At 39.5% G+C, this 10,815-nt stretch overlaps 1 non-coding gene across 1 annotated transcript; it reads left to right on the top strand.

Moving 5' to 3' along the window:
- Positions 1-8,401: 8,401 nt before the first annotated feature.
- Positions 8,402-8,507, top strand: LOC115072194. The gene has a single exon (XR_003851262.1). It is a non-coding gene; the product is annotated as a U6 spliceosomal RNA (small nuclear RNA).
- Positions 8,508-10,815: the final 2,308 nt, after the last annotated feature.

Raw genomic sequence — 10,815 nt, 5'->3', positions numbered from 1 at the left:
GATTGTAATATCTTCTTGGTTTATTGTTCCTTTGATCAGAATGAAGTGGCCCTCTTTATCTCTTCTGATTAGTTTTATTTTAAAGTCTATTTTCTCAGATATTAGAATTGCTATGCCTGCTTTTTTCTTAGTACCATTTGCTTGGTATATTTTTTTCCCTGCCCTTGAAAGTGAGATGAGTTTCTTGCAGACAACAAAAAGATGTTTTTTTTTTTTAATTAATCCATTCACCTAGTCTATGTCTTTTGACTGGGAAGTTCAGTCCGTTGATATTTAAAGTTATTAATGAAAGATGAGTATTGAATCCTGTCATTTTTATTTCTGTTCACATTCTTGATATAGCTGTACTTTCCCACAGTTATACCTTCATTGAATTTCTTTCCGCAACCCCTTGGGTATAGTCATTCCTTTCTTCTGCTCTTTGTATTGCTTCCAGAACTCTCTGAAGGCCTGGTTTTGTGGACATGAATTCCTTCAGCCTATTTATGTCATGGAGGATTTTTCTTTCCTGTTCGACTATAATAGTCATTTTGACTGGGTAAAGTAATCTGGGTTGACATCTGTGGTCATTTAAAACTCGGAATACTCTGGGCCAGGCTCTTCTGGCTTTTATAGTTTGCACTGAAAAGTCAGATGTATTCCTAATGGGTTTTCCTTTATATGTGACTTGTTGTTTCTCTTTTGCAGCTTTCAGAATTTTCTCTTTGTTTTGTGCATGTAGTGATTTTACTATGATGTTCCATGGAGAGTTCCTGTTCTGGTCATGTCTGTTTGGTGTTCTGTATGCTTCTTTTACTTGTATGGGCATGTCTTTCTTTAAGTTTGGGAAATTTTCTTCCACAATTCTGTTGAAGATCTGGTCCATGCCATTGTCTTGGGATTCTTCTCCTTCCCGTATGCCTATGATTCGCAAGTTTGTGCGTATTCCATTCTTGTGATTTCTTACATTTTTCATAATCTTTGCTTGAGTGGTCCAGTTCGTCCACTTTATCTTCCGGTCTTGATACTCTGTTTTCCATTTCATTCATCCTATTGGTGAGGCTTTCTCCTGTCGTTTCTAATTTTGCTTATTGAGTGTTTCACTTCCTTCTTCATATCAGCCTGAGTATTCATCTATATTTCTAACTCTTTTCTGAATTCATTCAGAAGCTTATCCCTATCTTCCTTCATTTCTTTGATTTCTTTGTTTGTGTGTTCCTTAAATTCACTGAATTCTTTAATCATGTTTATAATTGTTCTTTTGAGTTCCATGTCCTGCGTTATCTCTAGGATGTTCTCATTGTACTCCTCTAGAGGACTATTGGTGCTTCGTAGGGATATATTATTTTGGTTGTTCATTTTATTGTTTTTTCTCTGTGACTTTGATGTGAATTTTTTTTTGTAGTTTGATTCTTCTGTGAGACTCACACCTTCCTTTATTGAATTTATGCCTGTTTCTTTTTGTAAACTTTATGTGCCTTTATGGTTTACTTGTTGGGCATTAAAAGCTGGTTGGTCTAGACTTCAGGTTCTCTCTTTTGATTTTATACTGGAATGGCCAAATTGCTTTTGTCTTCAGAAGTTCCCTCAGAGGTCCAACTCAGATGAAGATCGGATGCTCTCAGGCTTTCTCCTAAGTTCTGGATCCCTCCAGAATTTGGGGGCTGGACTGGCCTCGGAGCAGGGCCAAGGAAAGATGCTGGTCTCAGAAAGCTGATGGCTGTGACACCCAGGGATGAAAAGGGAGGTGGGGATGGGAAGAGGCCCCAAGTGATCCTGCAGACCACAGGGAGGAACTGGTTTGGTCTGGATGCAAAGGATCAGGAAGCAGTGGTGACTCTGGGCAGAAAGGTCAGCCCCGGTGTCTGGGGTGCCAAGACAAGAAATGGGTCAGTACCCAGTCTAGGAGGAGAGACAGGGTGGGGGAGTTGGGAGGGTGAATGAGGCTGGGGGAGTCAAGGTGTGGTGGGCACTGCTGGACTTACCCAGGAAAGATGTTGGCACCAGGTAGACTGATTTTTATAGTGACTTCAGTAGTATACATTGCCACCAACTGTGTATACTCATACACATCCTGTGTCGTCACTAGTGTTTGCTGTTATTTTCTTGATGATAGCCATTTTGACTGGGGTGAAATTTCAGTGTGGTTTCAATTTGTATTTCTCTGATGGCTAAAGATGTTGCATATCTTTATATATATTTGTTGGTCATTTGTAATTCTTTTGAAAAGTGCTTAGACTCTTTTTGTACTATATGATAAACATTTTTGATCTTGTTTTTCTTTAGAGTAATTTAAGCACTTTTAAACTGAGAAATTTCTCACGAGCTAATATTTCTCCATGAGATTTGCACTGATTCCATAGGATATGCTGTACAGTAATAGATTCCTTCCCCTCTGCACATCTCTAAATGCGTCCACATATTCTCCTCCCAGTTTTCCTTAATTTTATAGACACTTTTAATGAGCTCCTTACGTGACATATTTCCAATTAATTGTATGCTTAGGTATGCCATCTTTCACACCCCAAACAAGTCAGTCAAGATAACAAGCTTTGTTGAAGACCATCTATACTAGAGAGCAAGGATGCTGGGTACTTCTGTAGGATGTTTCCTAATGGCAAATCTTCTATTTACTATCATATATTTATATGCAAATTAAAAATATAAAAAATAGTGCTTTCTACAAAGCAGATATTTGACATTTGTATGCTGAAAGAATGAGTGCAGCAACAATAAAACTAGCAATCCCTCTGCTTAGATGGACAGCTGTTGCCCCTGAAAACTTGAGGTATCTCTCAGCAACCCCACCACCCCTTCCTTTCTATGGCCTCTAGATTTCTGTCTATAGTCTGCTGCTATTACTTGGCTGCCATTCATTGCTCTTATATGATGGCTGAATGCTCATCTGACACTCTTTCCTGCTTCTCTATCACCCACCAGAAAATAGAGAAGCTTTAAGATCCAGACAAAGCACATAAGTGGAAAAGTATGAAGGTAATCCTTTGGCCTAAATTCCCTTTATTCCCTAAATGCTGCATCCTATATTGCCTCATGTAATGTGATAGAGTGACACTTGGGCATTTGCTTAATGCCCATTTGCCGATTGGGAATTGGGTAGATGGCTCAGTCAGTGAGTGTTTGCATGCAAAGATGAGGACCTGAGTTCAATCTCCAGCACTCATGCAAAAAGCCAGATGTGATAGCGTGTGTTTGTACTCTCAGTGCTGGGGAGGCAGACACAGGTGGGTCCCTAGGGATTGCTGGCCAGCCAGCTTAGCCTAATCCATGAGCTTCAGGTCTCTGTGAAAGACCCTACTTCAAAAAGTAAGATGAACAGTTCCTGAGGAACAACACTGAGGTTGACCTCCACATGTACATGCACCCGCACATACATGAGCAGCTGCACATACGTACAAATAAGATAGAGAATCTTATTTACTCTCTGTGAAGATTCTTGCTGCATTCTTAATAAATTCCTAAGGGTATCTTTATTCTTAAAAGTGTGAAGCTTGGGGCTGGAGAGATGGCTCAGCAGTTAAGAACACTGGCTGTTCTTGCAGAAGACCCGGGTTTGAATCCCAGCATCCACAGGGCAGCTAACAACTGTTCATAACTCCAGTCCCAGGGAATATGACAGCCCCTTCTGACCTCTGTGGGCATTGCACGACACGGTTGCACTTACCTACATACAGGCAATACACTCATACACATAAAATTAAAATAATAAATAAAAAGTGTGAGAGCTATAATGCATGTGCCTTCTTTTGCCATCTATGTGCTGGAAAAGAAAGGATTTCTTTCTCCTTGGGAAAAGTAAATCTTGTATCATGATCCACCTACTTTCACACGGGGAGAAGATGGATTCCTTATGTTATGTTTGTGGTGACTGCCAAACACTTCCCCATTTTGTTTCCAATTTTGCCACAATAGACTGCTTTATTAATTCAGCTAGACTTATTAATCACATATGGATTTGTGGACTCAACCACCTCTACTGTAACCCTAGTTTCCACACTCTTCCTTGATAGAGAACAACCACAGAGGATGTAGAAAAATCTGGTGGCATATCAAACCCCTGGATGAAATTCAGTTGGAATGTGGCTTGAACAAGAAACATTGAATATGGCACTCTTGGTGTGAGTTTGGGACATAGGAGCGGGCCCTTAATAGTCAGCTGGACTGTGTAGCCCTGTGCCTTTGGAAACCCTAAGAATCTAGTGCTGATACTAGCACTAAATCTTACCCACCCGATATGACACTGCTGGGTGACTGACTCTTGAATGGCAGCAGAATTCACCTTCTATGTAAATCCCAGTCCTTCTCAGTGTCTGAGTTCTGGCACAATGTTCGGGTGAAATTGGCACAGCCTTCTGCCTGTATAGCGACTCATGGAGTGCTCAGAGCACATTTTCCTTTCACTGGCTGTGAGCTATAGCTACTGGATCACTCATTCTCTCTTTGGAACAACTTGGCACTTCTGTGCTAATGCAGTTGCTTAAACTGATGTTTGTGTAAATTTCTGCAGATGACTATAAAACTCTAGTTACCATTGGCTAGAGCCTGGAACTTGTCATAGTTACCAGGACAACTAAACATTGTTACCTACTCTGCCTCCTCATCCTATTTGTGGCTTGCTTCTGACTCTACAAACTGCAAAGCTATGGCTTCCAGTGGTGAGAAAATCAAAGGCTAATGCTTCCCCTTTCATCTTTGTCTTAAAATGGGAAACAAAGGTCTTTGAATCTTGGCATATGGGCAATTTCTTTTACCCTTAGCATTTGCCAGTAGTTTGAAAAATATTGTGTGGAGCTTGTACATGGGCATTGCTTTCAAGTAAGTTGATTCTCTATCCAGATGAAGAACCATATTTATTAAGAACAAAGGTCTGGTCTTTACCTTCTTCATTGTTTGCCTCCGAGCTAGCTTAGGCTGTGTCTGATGCCACACTGGAGATTGCTGAGAGAATGAATGGGGCACGCTCGCACAGAAAAGCCAAATATGTTGAAGGAAGCACTGATGTGCCCGTCATATTAATTTGTTCCACACACTTTTGCAACATCAAAGGAACCTTTACTTATTCTTGGATGGAAATGGTGTGTAGTAAGTCAGTCTGCAGTAACCTAATTTTACTTCATAGTCTGAGCAAATAGCCAGAATGAAATTTTGAAGAAAAAGTGTTTGTGGGCATCTGGCACGTAACAGAGGCCGGATATTTTATGTGAAGTTGAGCGTGCGTATGACTGTCTTAATTTTACAGTTTTTGTTTAATTGGCAGAAAAGGACCAGGAGCGCTGTAGAGACAACCAGTGTATAGTGTTTAATAGTGTGGGCTCTGGAATGTAAGATGGGATACAGTTTGAGCCACATACTGGCAGAGTCAACTGGATGGACATTATTTAAGCTTTTTAAGGCTTGGTTGCTTCATATATCAAGATGTGTAATCAAAAGCTTTCATAGTAGGGTCATAGCCCAAAATACCAGCGATAACATCAAGTACAAAGCCAGGAAACTGCTACATCACAGTTAATAAATGAGTTAATGTTATTAATGGTGTTTGACTAAATATGGGCATTGAAGGATGGAAAATGATTTTTACCCATGTATTCATTTACTCCTAATATTGTCTTAAGTAGCTCACAGTGAGAGAAAAGTAGAAAACCACTAAACCCTCATGAAAAAGCAAAGCTAAGCTAAAAATTAGTGTCACAAATCATTGGAGAAATACAAGTAAGAACAATATCGACTTATTATCTCATAGATCCCAGGACGGGTATCATAAAAAGCCTCCAAAAGGCAGGTGTTGAGGATGTGGAGAAAACAGAACTCTGGTACACGTTACTGAGGATGGTAGATGGTACTGCTGCTATGGGTGACAGCGTGCTGGTTCCTCAGAACCAGAACTTTCCTACCACCTAGTAGTCTTACACATATTAATTAAAAATAATTGAAATCAAGATCTTAAAAAAATGTGATCACTTCTGTTTTTTGTAGTACCATTCACTGTAGTCAGAATATAAAGATACTAGAAAGTCTATAATTATGAATGAATGATAGAAAATGTGGTATATAAGTAGTCTCTACCATTACTCAGTTTTAAAAAGAGTTTTAAAAAACTTTTTATTTATTATTTTTATTTTATGGGTATGCATGTATCACCTGCACGTAGGTAAGCGCCCCTGTGTTGTGCAGTACCAGGGAAGGTCAGAAGAGGCTGTTGGATCCCCTGGGACTGGAGTTATGAGCAGTTGTTAGCTGCCATGTGGGCGCTGGGATCCGAACTTGGGCCTTCTGCAAGAAGAATCAGTGTTCCTAACCGCAGAGCCATCTCTCCAGCCCCCCGCCCCCCGCCAAAAGAGTCTTAAATATGCAGCAAAATCAAAGAATTAGTCAGTTGCTGAAATGAAAAACAAAGATGCATGGTTCCACAGCAGTGAAATCAAGCAGTCAAATTCATAGACTCAAAGGTGGAACCGTGAGTTCGAGGGTTTGGGGAGAATGGAACTCTGCTATCCAACAGATGTGCAGCTTAGTTAGTCAAGCAATATGAGCTTTGAGATGTGCTTTACAATGCTGGGTCTATCGTTAACGACAAAGTTATGTGCTTGAAAATGTGCTAAGAGGGCAGATATCACAGTAGATAGTCTTATAATAACTTTAAGTACTGTGAACTAAATACATTTAAATAGAAATATTTGGAAACTCTTTGGACCCTTGATAATGCTTTTGTGGAAAGCTGGCAATATGAAAGTGTTGTAGAGTCAAAATTATTACATCACATTTATTTCCAAATATGTAACTAACATTCTTACTACTTGTGTCAAGGTTGAATTTCAAGGTTATGTAACTGCATGGAATTTCTCGATGATATGAGTGATTCCAATTAATTGTGACAACTTGGATCCATAAGACATTTCCTAAGCCATCCCAAGCAGATAAAGATCCTCTACTGTCAGTGGAACAGTAATTTAAGTTTAAAAAAATTGGCAGAAGATACCTTTTTATGTGCTCCCATAGTTTTTAAGGACCGTTTCTTAGTGAAATATAAGAAAAATGAGAAAATAATGACTTACCTCAACTGCTTCTGTAAAGTTTATATAAAATGAGGAATTTATAGCAAGTTTTGAACTTTCTGGGAAAATTTTGTTTTATTTGTCTAGTGAAGTTATCATACATACTGTGTCTTATGCAGATCTGTATCAAAGATTGCATATTTTAGCTAATCGTAAAATTGTATGTGGTGTCTTTCAAAAGCAAACTTGGAGAAAAGTTTTCTTTATTAAAAATGGACATAAATACTAACAAAAATACTAAAGTAGAAGTGCTTGCCTAAATTATACTTTCTGGGGAACTCTAGTTAATTCCAGTGTTAGGACATGTAGCAGGGAACCCATCTGGAAAACCCCATCTGTAACAGCACATGATTTTATTCCATCTCTGAGTGAAGAATGCCCAAACATTGGCTCACTGCTTGATAGAGAAATGAAAATACCCCAAACTCTTTTTGTTCAGAAATGGTTCAGTTTTCATGTTTACCCTCTAAACATCAATTGCAAAGGACTTATAGCTGTGTGAGTTAGTGTATTGCAGTTGCAAATAACAAGTGACAGAATGCGTTAACTGCTAAGTAACTGAAGAGCTGTATTCCACATGGAAGCAAAACTCTGCTGAGATAATAATTTTGGAACAAGACTTGTCATCTTGGCCTGAAACTACCCTGAGTCAAATGGACACTTTGTAGACCTTATCTGACTTCAGCGCTTGACCGCCCTGCAGCACTTGACATTGTATATTGGACCTTCTGTGAAATGCTTGGCTTCTGAGATTATCCTCTCTGGAATAAATTCTCTGCTCTGTTTTGTGATAGCTCTGAGTTCCTGACTGGTCACTTCATAGTTGCTCTTTCTGTATTTTGTCATGATAGTGGACACTGTACACATGGACCCTTAGTAATGTCATCTGCTTCACTTATGACATCAACTACTACATATAAGGAGAAGAATTAAAGCATTTGTATTTCCTAAGGATAAAATCTATATTTACAGGACTGGAGAGATGGCTCAGTGGTTAAGAGCAATGGCTGCCCTTGCAGAGGACCTGGAGTCAATTCCCAGCACCCACATCATAGCTAACAATCATCTGTAACTCCAATTCCAGGGGCTCCAACACCCTCTTTTGACCTCTGGCACTGCATGACATGGGTGCACCTAGCTACCTGCAGGCAATATACACTCATACACATAAAGTAAAAGTAATTTAAAAATCTGTATTTACAACTTCTTGCTAGATTTAAAAAAAATTGGATTGTCTTCTGACACATTGAACTTAACATATGCAAAATGAACTCATTGTTTTCTCTTTGGCCTCTCCTTTCTGTTTCAATGAATAAGTACCACTTAGTTGCCAAAGTTTAAAAGCCTACATTGTGCTGATTTGGCAGCATATATACTAAAATTGGAACGATACAGAGAAGATTTGCATGGCCCCTGAGCAAGGATGACACACAAATTTGTGAAGCATTCCATATTTTTAGATGAACGTAATTTTATACTATATTCTAAATACCTATCTTTGTATTTACAGACAAGTGAACCTCTCAACATTCATCAAAGAAGCTTCTTTTTGCAGCAAATGGAGATTATTATAAAGTTACTCAACTGGTCAAGAGTCAGAGAATAAGAACTGTGAGGTGCCCAGTCCAAAGTGACACATCTGCAATAAGGCTCAGGGAACATTGCAGAAGAGGGGATGGAAGGGATGTTAAGAGCCAGAGGCACAAGACACCTGCTGCTGCTTAATCGATTCTATACATGATGGGGAAGCTACAGCAATGAAATTTCCACATTCTGGTAGTCTAATGAGATGGGATCTGCATAATGACAAAACTAGTTGACATGTCAAGGTGGGTGAGTGAAATTTCATGAGGTCCCACCCCAAGAGGAAGAGCCACAGATAATCAATGGATGCTGAGGGACAGAGAGAGGGAGAATCAGTTTTCTCCAGGGACTAGCTCCCTGAGAGGTTATCAAATCCCTAAACACACATACACAAGCATCACTAAATGGATTCAGTGCATTACATATATGTACATACACACACACACACACAGAAGTGTGTGTATGTGTATAGAACAATAAGAAAGGGGACAACAAATTGGGACCGAGTTGGGGAGGGGTTGGAGGTGGGCTGGGAGGAATAGAAATAATGTGAATACAACCCTCATGCATAAAATTATCAAAATAGGATATAATACAAATAAGATATAATAAAAATTCAAAATAAAAATAAAAAATACATCTAATTCTTGATTCATCTGCCTCTGTTTTTCCCACAAATAATCTTCAAGGGTTCACACACTCACATTCTAGTCATTGCTCCTGTGTATTCATCTCTGTCGAAGTTCACTGTCAGTGTCTCAGTTCTGGTGCCTACGTGTATCAGTGACTTTTCAGTTGCTGAGACAAAAATACCTGGCAGAAACAAAGAAAGGATCTCTTTGGACTAACAGCTTCAGAGAGTTTGGTCCACATCACTTGGCCTCATGTACTTGGGCTGGACATTATGGTGGCAGGAGCGATGGTGGAGGAGAGCTGTTCACTTCATAGCGGACCAGCCAGCAGAGGGCAAGAGAATGCAGACGGAAAACATAAGGCTGTATTAATTACTTTTCTCATTGCTGTGGCAAAACACCTGACAATAGCAACTTAGGGAAGGAAGGTTTTATTAAGGCTCACATTTTGAGGACACAATCCATTGTGGCAGGGAAGAAGGCTGGAGTGGGAGTCACATTGTATCCATGGTTAGAAGCAGCCACAGATGCTCAGCTGGTGTTCAGCTTTCTTTCTCTTTTTTATTCACTCCAGTGCAGCACTACAGGGAATAGTGCCTCAAACATTAGGGGGAGGGGTCTTTCTCACACACTTGCCCAGGGGTTTGTCTCCTAGGTGATTCCAGATCCTGTCAAATTGACAATACATAATAACCATCGACTTCCAGGGACCAGCCCCAGTGCCCTACTTTCCTTAGTCAGGTCTCACCATCAGAAGTCTCTAGAACATTCTAAAATAGTGTTACCAGGTGGGGACATGAGTCTGTGGAAAACATTCAGATTCAGTATCTAACACTGTATCATGTGTACTCTTTGACCTTGCTCCAGACCCCCCGAAGAGCTCTAGCTGGCTCCTTTCATGATAGAGTTTTAAAGTACACATTTGATCATTTATTTCACCTGATTAAGAGCCTTTGAAAATATACTATCATCCTTATGAAGTTCAAACGTGAGCTTAGAATAAAATACCCTGGGCACTTTGAGTCTTTTGCACTGTTTTTAGCCCTTGCAGCCTCAGCTCTTGGCATGTTTCTTAGACCATATAGCTGTATCGAAATGCTAGAAATTATTGAATTGATCATTCCCTACTTTTCCTTTGTGTCTTTGCATGTAATCTTCCCACTGCATGGAACAATTTCCCCCTGTTTATCTGGCCTAGTCTTACTCATCCTTGTGGCTAAAAAGGCACTTCATTTGGAAACCTTTCCCTAATCCTTTAAGATCTGACATGTACTTTAAGCAGTATTTTAAGTAAACGGATGTATTTATAGTTTATGGAAAGCATGTAAAAGTGTTTACAATGCGTAGTTACTTATCTGTCTCACACCAAGAGCTCTTTGAGGGTAGGAGCTGTACATTTTCAATATCTCATTCTAACATCTTCCTTAGTATTTGGTATTTGGTAGGCACTCAGTAGATGAGTATTAGAATTAACTACTTCATTGATTGAAACTCAAGGGGAAGTCAAAGATCTTGTCTTATTCTGAAGTCATTAAGAACTAAATGAGATT

This window comes from Nannospalax galili, unplaced genomic scaffold, assembly GCF_000622305.1.
Source record: "Nannospalax galili isolate Female #2095 unplaced genomic scaffold, S.galili_v1.0 scaffold742, whole genome shotgun sequence".
Classification (NCBI taxonomy): domain Eukaryota; kingdom Metazoa; phylum Chordata; class Mammalia; order Rodentia; family Spalacidae; genus Nannospalax; species Nannospalax galili.
Note: the sequence above shows the minus strand (reverse complement) of the source record. Positions and strands in the feature narration are given on the sequence as shown.